We start from the raw sequence: 9,814 nt of genomic DNA on the forward strand, positions 1-9,814 counted from the left end.
AACATATTGCAAGTGGTCATGTCTTCTCCCCTGCACCCATTCCACTGAGGGCCCAATTCAGTGGGGTTTTCAGTAATCACTGTAGGGTCATGAATGCACCAGTCTCTATTGGAGGGTGTCAGTGTCTCAGAGTATACCTTCCCGCACTATGGCTCTTACATCCTTTCCACCCAGTCTTCCACAATGTACCCTAAGCCTTGGGCTGCATGTTAATAGTTTCTCTTAGTATCAAGCTCTCAGCAGCCTCTAATTTTGTTTCAATGAGGTTTGTTTTTTTTTTTTTTCTTTTTTTTAGGTAGGGTCTCAAACCCAGGTTCACCTGGAATTCAATATGTAGTCTCAGGGAAGCCTCAAACTTACAGCAATCCACCTACCTCTGCCTCCTGAGTGTCAGGATTAAAGGTGTGCAGCACCATGGCCGCCTTCTTATTTATTTTTTTTTAATCTCACAATGTTTATTACAAAGGTGAACCCTAATCCTTGTGAGGGGCTTATTGGTAGGATTTCTGGTAGTGAGCCTGGGCCCCCGGGCCCCAAAACTGTTTGGATTCACAGTTACAGTGTCAGAGGCAAAATGGCTCTAGTAACTTGTACCGCAGCGTGCGGGGCTCAATCTTCTCCAGCAGGCATCCATTCCCCTAATGAAGCCATTCCCTGGTTTGTAGTGTGCCATGGCCCTCAGACTGCATGGCATAGACCACAGCTCCTCACTGCTCAATGCTGCCACCAGAAAAGGCTCAATGAGCTATCTACCGACATCTCCCTGGAGGAAGTTCTCAAGCTACCTGTGAGGGCAGCACTCATATTTCATTGCCATTTCCTCTGAAATGTCTCCTGGGCCCTGGCAGAGGCCTTGTCATTCATGGGTCATGCTGTTTCCTCCCAGTTGATGTGACATCTTGCTGTCTGTTCTTGCAATGCTTTCCCCACCATTGTGAAACTTCCCTTCAAAACTGTGAGCCACGCTGGGCATGGTGGCACATGCCTCTAACCCCAGAACTCCGGAGGCAGAGGTAGGAGGAGTAGTGTGAGTTCAAGACCACCCTGAAACTAAACAGGGAATTGCAGGTCAGCCTGGGCTAGAATGAGACCCTACCTCGAAAAACCAATAAAATAAAATAAAAACTGTAAGCCATTACCATGAGACTGATGAGAGCTACATGCTACAAGAATATACATCACAAGACAGCAAAATTGCTAACTTAATGCATGTTGCACCTTTTCCTCTTCATGGAACCCAGTGAAATATGACAGTATTTGGGAGGGGAGGGAATTACCATGGGATATTGTTTACAATTATGGAAGTTGCCAATAAAAAATAAAATAAAACCTGGGCCAGAGTGAGACCCTACCTTGAAGACACAATAAAATAAAATAATAAAATAAAATGAAATATAGTCAGGTGTGGTGGTGTACGCCTTTAATCCCAACACTCAGGAGGAAGAGGTAGGAGGATCACTGTAAGTTCAAGGCCACCCTGAGATGACAGTGAATTCCAGGTCAGCCTGGACTAGAGTGAAACCCTACCTCGAAAAATTAAAATAAATAAAAATATCATAGTATGGGGCTGGAGAGATGGCTTAGCAGTTAAATGCTTGCTTGTGAAGCCTAAGGGCCCTGGTTTGAGGCTCGATTCCCCAGTACCCACATAAGCAAGATGCACAAGGTGACGCATGCATGTGGAGTTCATTTGCAGTGGCTGGAAGCCCTAGTGTACCCATTCTCCCTCTCTCTCTCTCTCTCTCCGTCTCTCTCTCTCTGCCTCTTTCTCTCCCTGTCTGACTGTCACTTTCAAATAAAAATAAACAATTTTTTTGTTTGTTTGTTTTTTGTTTTTCGAGGTAGGGTCTCACTCTGGCTCAGGCTGACCTGGAATTCACTATGTAGTCTCAGGGTGGCCTCGAACTCTTGGCGATCCTCCTACCTCTGCCTCCCGAGTGCTGGGATTAAAGGCGTGCGCCACCACACCCGGCAAAAAAATAAACAATTTTTTCCACTGAGAAATCCTGCTGGAACTGAGCTGATAACCTCCTCCATGTAGACCAGTTGACAGAAAACTGGAAGAAGCCATTCTGCATGTAGTTCAATGGGAGAAAGAGAAATCACCAGTAAAGATACTCAACAGTGGACACTGCAAGCCTTATATTTGGCCAGTCAAATGAGCCAACAGGTGCAATAGTGGCACGTCTGCAATGGTCGAAACCAACTGCCCTCTAATTGGACTGGTGGCCCACTCCATGGGTGGGAATACATGCCTGATACTGAAAACCTACAATAGGGGTAGTCATAAGCCCTAGGGGTATAAGGTCTGCTGCTGTCTGCTATCTGCTAAATGTATGTACTGTTTTCATCAAACTGCCCACTAAGCACTTTTCTTAATGTTCATAACCATGTATTAATGCTACTCTCACTTTTGGTAGAGAATCTTCTCTTTTCAGATGGCAGTGACCTTGGGATGACTCAGAAGGCATCTTGGTGCTGAGAAGAACTGACAGGAGTGCTCAGCACTGCAATATCTCTATCACACCTTCCAAGGCTCAGGGTCCATTGCAGAAGAGGTGGCGGAAAGAATGTAAGAGCCAAAGGAAGGGTAGGACTCCTTACAATGTGTTTCCCCCAGACACAAAATGGCCTGGATATCCATGACTTCACAGTGTCTGACACTACCTACACAAGACCATCATAATAGGAGGAAAAGATCATGACATCAAAATAAAAAGACTGAGAGGGGGAGGGGAAGTGATGGAGAGTGGAATTTCAAGGGGGAAAGTGGGGAGGGAAGGGCATTACCATGGGATATTATTTACAATCATGGAAATTGTTAATAAAAGAAATTAATAAATTTGGGCTGGAGAGATGGCTTAGTGGTTAAGCGAATACCTGTGATGCCTACGGATCCCCGTTCGAGGCTCAGTTCCCCAAAACCCACATTAGCCAGATGCAATAGGAGGTGCATGTGTCTGGAGTTTGTTTGCAGTGGGCCCTGGCGTGCCCATTCTCTCTATCTCTGTCTCTCTCTATATATCTGCCTCTTTCTCTCTTTGTCTGTTGATCTCAAATAAATAAATAAAAATAAACAAAAAATTAAAAAATAATAAATAAGTAAATTTTAAAAAACATAAACAATTTAAAAAAAATCACAGTATTTGCCAATCAAGGAAGCAGTCTCTGAGAAGCTAATATTTCTAGAAAGAATGGATCCCAACTCTGGAGATTCATAAGAAAGTAGAGCTGTGGAATAGAATGTGGTACGAGATAGTCTCACCATGGAATGTGATTGCAAAAAAGATCCCAACTCTGGAGATTCATAAGAAAGTAGAGCTGTGGAATAAAATGTGGTACAAGATAGTCTCACCATGGAATGTGATTGCACCCACCCTGAGACTACATAGTGAATTCCCCCTGGTTAGCCTGGGCTACAATGAGACCCTACCTTAAAAACAAAACAAAACAAAAACTATTTGGAAAGAAGTTTAGGAACTGGAAGGGAAATGGGGGAAAGGAGGGACAAGAAAGATAACAGGAGAGATTATGATCAAAACACAGTATACGGAGTCAGGTGTATGCCTTTAATCCCAGCACTTGGGAGGCAGAGGTAGGAGAATCCTCCATGAGTTGGAGGCCACACTGAGACTACAGAGTGAATTACAGGCCAGCATGGACTAAAATGAGACTATATCTCAAAAAATAAAACAAAACAAAGAAAAAACACAGTATATGAGCTGGAGAGGTGGCACAGTGGTTAAGGCACTTGCCTGCAAAGCCTAACAATACAGGTTTGATTCCCCAGTACTGATGTAAAGCCAAATGCACAAAGTGGTGTATGCATCAGGGGTTCATTGCAGTGGTTACAGGCCTTGGAATAGGCTCTCTCTCTCCCTCTCTCTCTCTCCCCCTCTCTCTTTCTCTCTCTCTGTCTCTATCTGCTTGCATGTAAGTAAATATATATGTAAACAGAAGAATAGATTAATGGGGGTGAAAAGGCCCAAAGTGAGGTCAGAAGAAAAGATTGAGTAAAGGAAAGGTGGAGGGAGGGCTAATCAAAATCTAAGAGGATATAAATATATCATATAGAAACCTACTTTTTGGGCAATGGAACACTCAAGACCCATAGATTGTTGCTAGAAAATTTTCAGTGTCAGGGATGGGATAACTTCCAGTGAGTTGTTGGCCAGGGAGTTTCCTGATGCCTCCAAAACATTATAGGCCATTGCTGAGGCCCTTGGTTTCCCACCAGGAATAGATGGTAAGACCCTATTGCTGAAGACTCCACATACTTGGGCTGCAAGGCCACTGGGAAATCCTGCTGGAACTGAGCTGATAACTTCCTCCATGTAGACCAGCTGACACAAAGCTGGAAGAAGCCATTCTGCATGCAGTTCAATGGGAGAAAAAGAAATCACCAGTAAAGATACTCAACAGTGGACACAACAAGCCTTATATTTGGCCAGCCAGGCCAAATGAGCGGAGTTCAATAGCGCGTCTGTCATGATGGAAACCAATGGCCCTCTAATTGGACTGGAGGCCCGCTCCATGGGAGGAAATACATCCCTGATACTGAAAACTTAAAACAGGGGTAGTCATGAGCCCTAGGGGTGTAACGTCTGATGCTGTCTTGCTAAATGTATATACTATGCTTATCAAACTGCCCAGTAAGCACATCTCTAAATGTTCATACCCATATATTAATGCTGATCTCACTTTTGGTAGAGAATCTTCTCTTTTCAGATGGCAGTGACCTTGGGATGACTCAGAAGGCATCATGGTACTAGAAAGAAGTGACCAGAGTGCTCAGTACTTCAATATCTCTATCACACCTTCCAAGGCTCTGGGTCTATTGCAGAAGAGGTGGAAGAAATAATGTAAGAGCCAAAGGAAGGGTAGGACTCCTTACAACATGCTCCCTCCAGACACAAAATGGCCTGGATATCCATGACCTCACAGTGCCTGACACTACCTACACAAGACCATCATATGAGGAGGAAAAGATCATGACATCAAAATAAAAGAAAGACTGATTGAGATGGGGAGAGGATAGGATGGAGAATGGAGTTTCAAAGGGGAAAGTGGTGGGGAGGGAGAGTATTACCATGGGATATTTTTTATAATCATGGAAGTTGTTAATAAAAATTTGAAAACATAAAAATAAACTTGAAAAGAAAAATAAATAAATAAAATATTTAAGTGTCCAGGAATGGTGGCTGTGGTGGTTTGAATTGAATAGGTGGTCCCCAATATATTCAGTTGGTTGTTTGTAGTTTGTATCTGCTGTAGCCACCTGCTGGAGGCAATGTCACTGGGTGTGGTGGTGGGTTTCAGATTTCAATCTAAAGATATGCAAAGTGTGCCTAGCTGGAGTTCCTGAAGTGTGCTGTGTGGCTTTTGACGTTTAAGCTTGTACTTCCCTCTCTCTGCTTGGTCCTGTGAAGGCAGGCCAGCTTCTTCTGCCATTATGGAACTTCCCCTGGATCTGTAGGCTTCAATAAATATCCCTTCCTCCATAACTGTGCCTGGTCTGGAAGTTCATCTCAGTGAACCTGAAGCTGTCTGCTACAGTGGCACATGTCTCCCAGCACTTGAGAGGCTGAGGTTGGAGGATCACAGTGAGTTTAAGGCCCCCCTGAGACTACATAGTGAGTTCCAGGTCAGCCTGGGCTAGAGCAAAGCCCTACCTCCAAAAAAAGAGAGAGAGCCAGGTGTGGTAGCACACGCCTTTAATCCTACTACTTGGAAGGCAGATGTAGGAGGATTGCCACAAGTTCAAGGACACCCTGAGACTACATAGGGAGTTCCAAGTCATCCTGGGCTATAGTAAAGCCCTACCTCAAAAAATCAATCAATCAATAAATAAATCAATAAAATGAGAGAGTAAGAGATCATCAACAATCTGTCTAGTTGATTTCCCCTGTATGTGATTTATGGAGGGAAGTGGAAAGATACTGAGAAAATATGTACTGAGGTGTGTTCGTCTCGTGTGTCCAAACAGTCAGGGACTTACACATCCAGTGTATGTCTCCTCTGTTACCAAGAAACCCACTGTGCATTGGTTGCTCACCAGGTCAGGAGATGGATCACACATCATGTTCATTTTGTCCACTCTATCTCCCAAGTGGTTGGACTCATTCTGAAGGCTATTAACTGAGTCATTTTCCTTTTTTGTCTGTTTGCTATTTGTGTGACTGCCTTGTAATTCACCATGGACCTTGTCCTTGCTGCCTGGAGCTCATTCCTATCTCAAGACCTTATCTCTCTTTCTCGCTCTCTCTTTTTTTTTTTTTTTTTTTTTTTTTTGGTGAGGTATGGTTTCACTCTAGTCCAGGCTAACCTGGAATTCACTATATAGTCTCAGGGTGGCCTTGAACTTACCATGGTCCTCCTACCTCTGCTGCCCAAGTTCTGGGATTAAAGGAATGCCACCATGCCCAGCTTCAAGACCTTATCTCAAAAGAACAAGGCTGAACTAGAGAGATGGTTTAGCAGTTAAGACTCTTGACTGTAAAGCCAAAGAATCCAGGCTCGATTCCCTAGTACCCACATAAAGACAGATGCACAAAGTGGCACATGTGTCTGGAGTTCACTTGCAGAAGCTAGAGGCCCTGCTGTACCCACTCTCTCTACCTGTCTCCTCTCTATCTCTCTCTGCTTGCAAATAAATAATTTTTTTTTCAAAATAGGGCTGGAGTAATGGAAGTTGTTAATAAAAATTTGGAAGAAAAAAAAAATAAAAAAGGGCTGGAGGGATGGCTTAAAAGTTAAGGCATTTGCCTGTAAAGCCAAAGGACCCAGGTTTGATTCTCCAGGACCTACATTAGCCAGATGCAGAAGGGGGTGCATGCATCTGGAGTTCTTCATCTGCAGTGGCTGGAGGCCCTGGCACACCCATTCTCTGCCCCCCCTTTCTCTGTCAAATAAATAAAATATTTTTAAAAAAAAAATGCTGGGTGTGATGGCTCAAGCTTTTAATCCAAGTACTTGGGAGGCAGAGGTAGGAGGATCGCTGCAAGTCCAAGGCCACCCTGATACTATATAGTGAATTTCAGGTCTCCCTGGGCCACAGTGAGACCCTACTTCAAAAAAAAAAAAAGAATATTTTTTTAAAAAGGCAAAAAAAGGCTGAGGGTGTAGGGGTGTAGATCATTGGTAGAGCACTTGCATAGACAAGGACCTGAGTTTGATTCTCAGTGCCTGTTGTAGTCAGCTCCACATTGTGGGGATGAACATCCAAACCCAGCACAGTATACAGTAGGAAGGTGGTTACTTCAAGCTTACAGATCCAGGGGAAAGTTCCATCAGTGGTGGAAGAAGCTGAGCCCACACAGCCAAACAGAGAAAAACTGCAGCAAGCAAAACTCCAAAAGCAAGAAGCCAAGGCTCAGTCTGCTCTCTCACACCTTTGGGCTGGGAATCAGATCTACCCCTAAACACACCTGTACCCCAGGATCCACCCCCAGTGACAACTCCTCCAGCCAGGTAGCTGGTGATTCAAGTTACAAACTTTTAATAAACACAATAACCACAGTACCTCAAGGGGAAAAATAAGAATGCATGAATGAATCTCTAGTTTAGCCCTTTTTAGCTCCTTATATGTTATGCAAGACATGAATAAGTATGTATAAATAAATCACTTCCTGAGAATTAACAGTTTAAAGAGGATAAATGAAGATAGATACAAGTTTTGTTTTGTTTTTGTTTTTTAGTTTTTCAAGGTAAGGTTTCACTCTAGCCTAGGCTGGCCTGAAATTCACTCTGTAGTCGCAGGCTGTCCTTGAACTCACATGGTCCCTCTACCTCAGCCTCCTGAGTTCTGGGACTAAAGGTGTGAACCACCACACCTGGCTACAAGTATCTTTTTTTTCTTTCTTTCTTCAAGGTAAGGTTTCACTCTAATCCAAGCTGACCTGGAATTCACTATGTAGTCTCAGGCTGGCCTCAAACTCACAGGAATCCTATTTCTGCCTTCTGAGTGCTGGGATTAAAGGCATGTACTACCATGTCCAGGAGAAAGGGAGAAAGAATGGGTGCACCAGGGCCTCTAGTCAATGCAAACTCCAGATGCATGAGCAACCCTACACATCTGGCTTTACATGGGTATTAGAAAATTGAACATGGGTCATCAGGCTTTGCAAGGAAGTGATTTTAACCACTTTTCAGCGCCCCCCTTGTTTTTTTTTTTTTGAGGCTGACCTAGACCTTATGGAAAACCTCCTACCTTACCCTCCCAAGTGTTAAAGGTGTGAGCCACCACACCTGTCTCTGAGTTCCATTCTTTACCTGTAATGTGGAGATAGTACTAAAATTCCTTAATGGTCAGGTGTGGTGGCGCACGCCTTTAATCCCAGCGCTCAGGAGGCAAATGTACAAGGATTGCATGAGTTCCAGGCCACCCTGAGACTACATGGTGAATTCAGGTCAGCCTGGGCTAGAGAGAGACCCTACCTTGAAAAAAAAAAAGACTTGATGAACGTTTATTTACCATTACAAAGCCATGAGAATTTTGAGTGTGTGGGTGAATCCTTTCTTCCTTCTGTCATTCGTAAAAATAAAAGGAATGAGAAATACCAATGTAGTTGGTGTCCATCTGTCAGGCTATATTAAACCAGAAAGACTTTTTATTTCAAAGTAGTTTCTTTGGCTCCTTGGCACTTTTTCCTTGTAAAATATTTACAGAAAATATATATTTTAAAAGGGAATTAAAACAGAAACATAGAGAATTTCAAGCAAAACTCAACAAGCTCCATTTGCTCTTTTTTTTTTTTTTTTTGCATAAGATGGGCTACAATATTATTCTATCCATAAAAAAGGAGGCCATGCCTGGTAGTTCAAGTCCTTAATCCCAGCTACTTGGGAAGCTGTGACAGGATGATCACAATTTCAAGACCTTTTTAGGCTACAAAGCAAGTTCAAGGGCAGCCTGGATGATGTAGGGAGACACTGGCTCAAAACATAATAAAGGATGGGAGGCGGAGAGATGGCTCAGCCATTAAGGGACTTGCCCACAAATTCCAGGTTCAATTCCCCAGTACCCACATAAAACCAGATTGCACCAAGTGGCGTGTGCATCTAGAATTCATTTGTCGTGGCTAGAGGACCTGTTGCACACATTCATCTCTCCCCTTGCAAATAATTTTTTTTCAATAAAAAATAGGGGGGCGGTCATGGTGGCACATGCCTTTAATCCCAGCACTCAGGAGTCAGAGGTAAGAGGATCACCATGAGTTTGAGGCCGCCCTGAGAATACAGAGTGAATTCCAGGTCAGCCTGGGTTAGAGTGAAACTACCTGGGAAAACAAAAATAAATAAATAAATACAAAGGGGTGGGGGCTGGAGAGGTGAGTTAGTGGTTAAGGCACTTGCCTGTGAAGCCAAAGGACCCAGGTTCCATTCCCCAGTACCCGCATAAGCCAGATGCATGGGGGGGGGACGTGTATTTGGAGTTCCTTTGCAGTGGCTGGATGCCCTGGCATGCCCATTCTCTCTCTCTATGTACTTCTCTCTGAAACTTGATAAATAAAATAAAAATAAATATTTTTAAAAATCTTTTTAAAGCCGGGTGTGGTAGCACACGCCTTTAATCCCAAGCACTTGGCAGGCAGAGGTAGGAGGATTGCCCTGAGTTCGAGGCCACCCTGGGACTCCACAGTGAATTCCAGGTCAGCGTGGACTAGAGTGAGACCCTACCTTAAAAAACAAAACAAAAAAAGTTATATATATGAATATAAAGAAAAGAAAAGAAGGACTGGAAAGATGGCTTAGAGGTTAAGGCATTTGCCTGGGAAGTCAAAGGATCCAGGTTCAATGCCCAGGACCTACGTAA

Source organism: Jaculus jaculus, chromosome 13 (assembly GCF_020740685.1).
Source record: "Jaculus jaculus isolate mJacJac1 chromosome 13, mJacJac1.mat.Y.cur, whole genome shotgun sequence".
In the NCBI taxonomy this organism is placed as follows: domain Eukaryota; kingdom Metazoa; phylum Chordata; class Mammalia; order Rodentia; family Dipodidae; genus Jaculus; species Jaculus jaculus.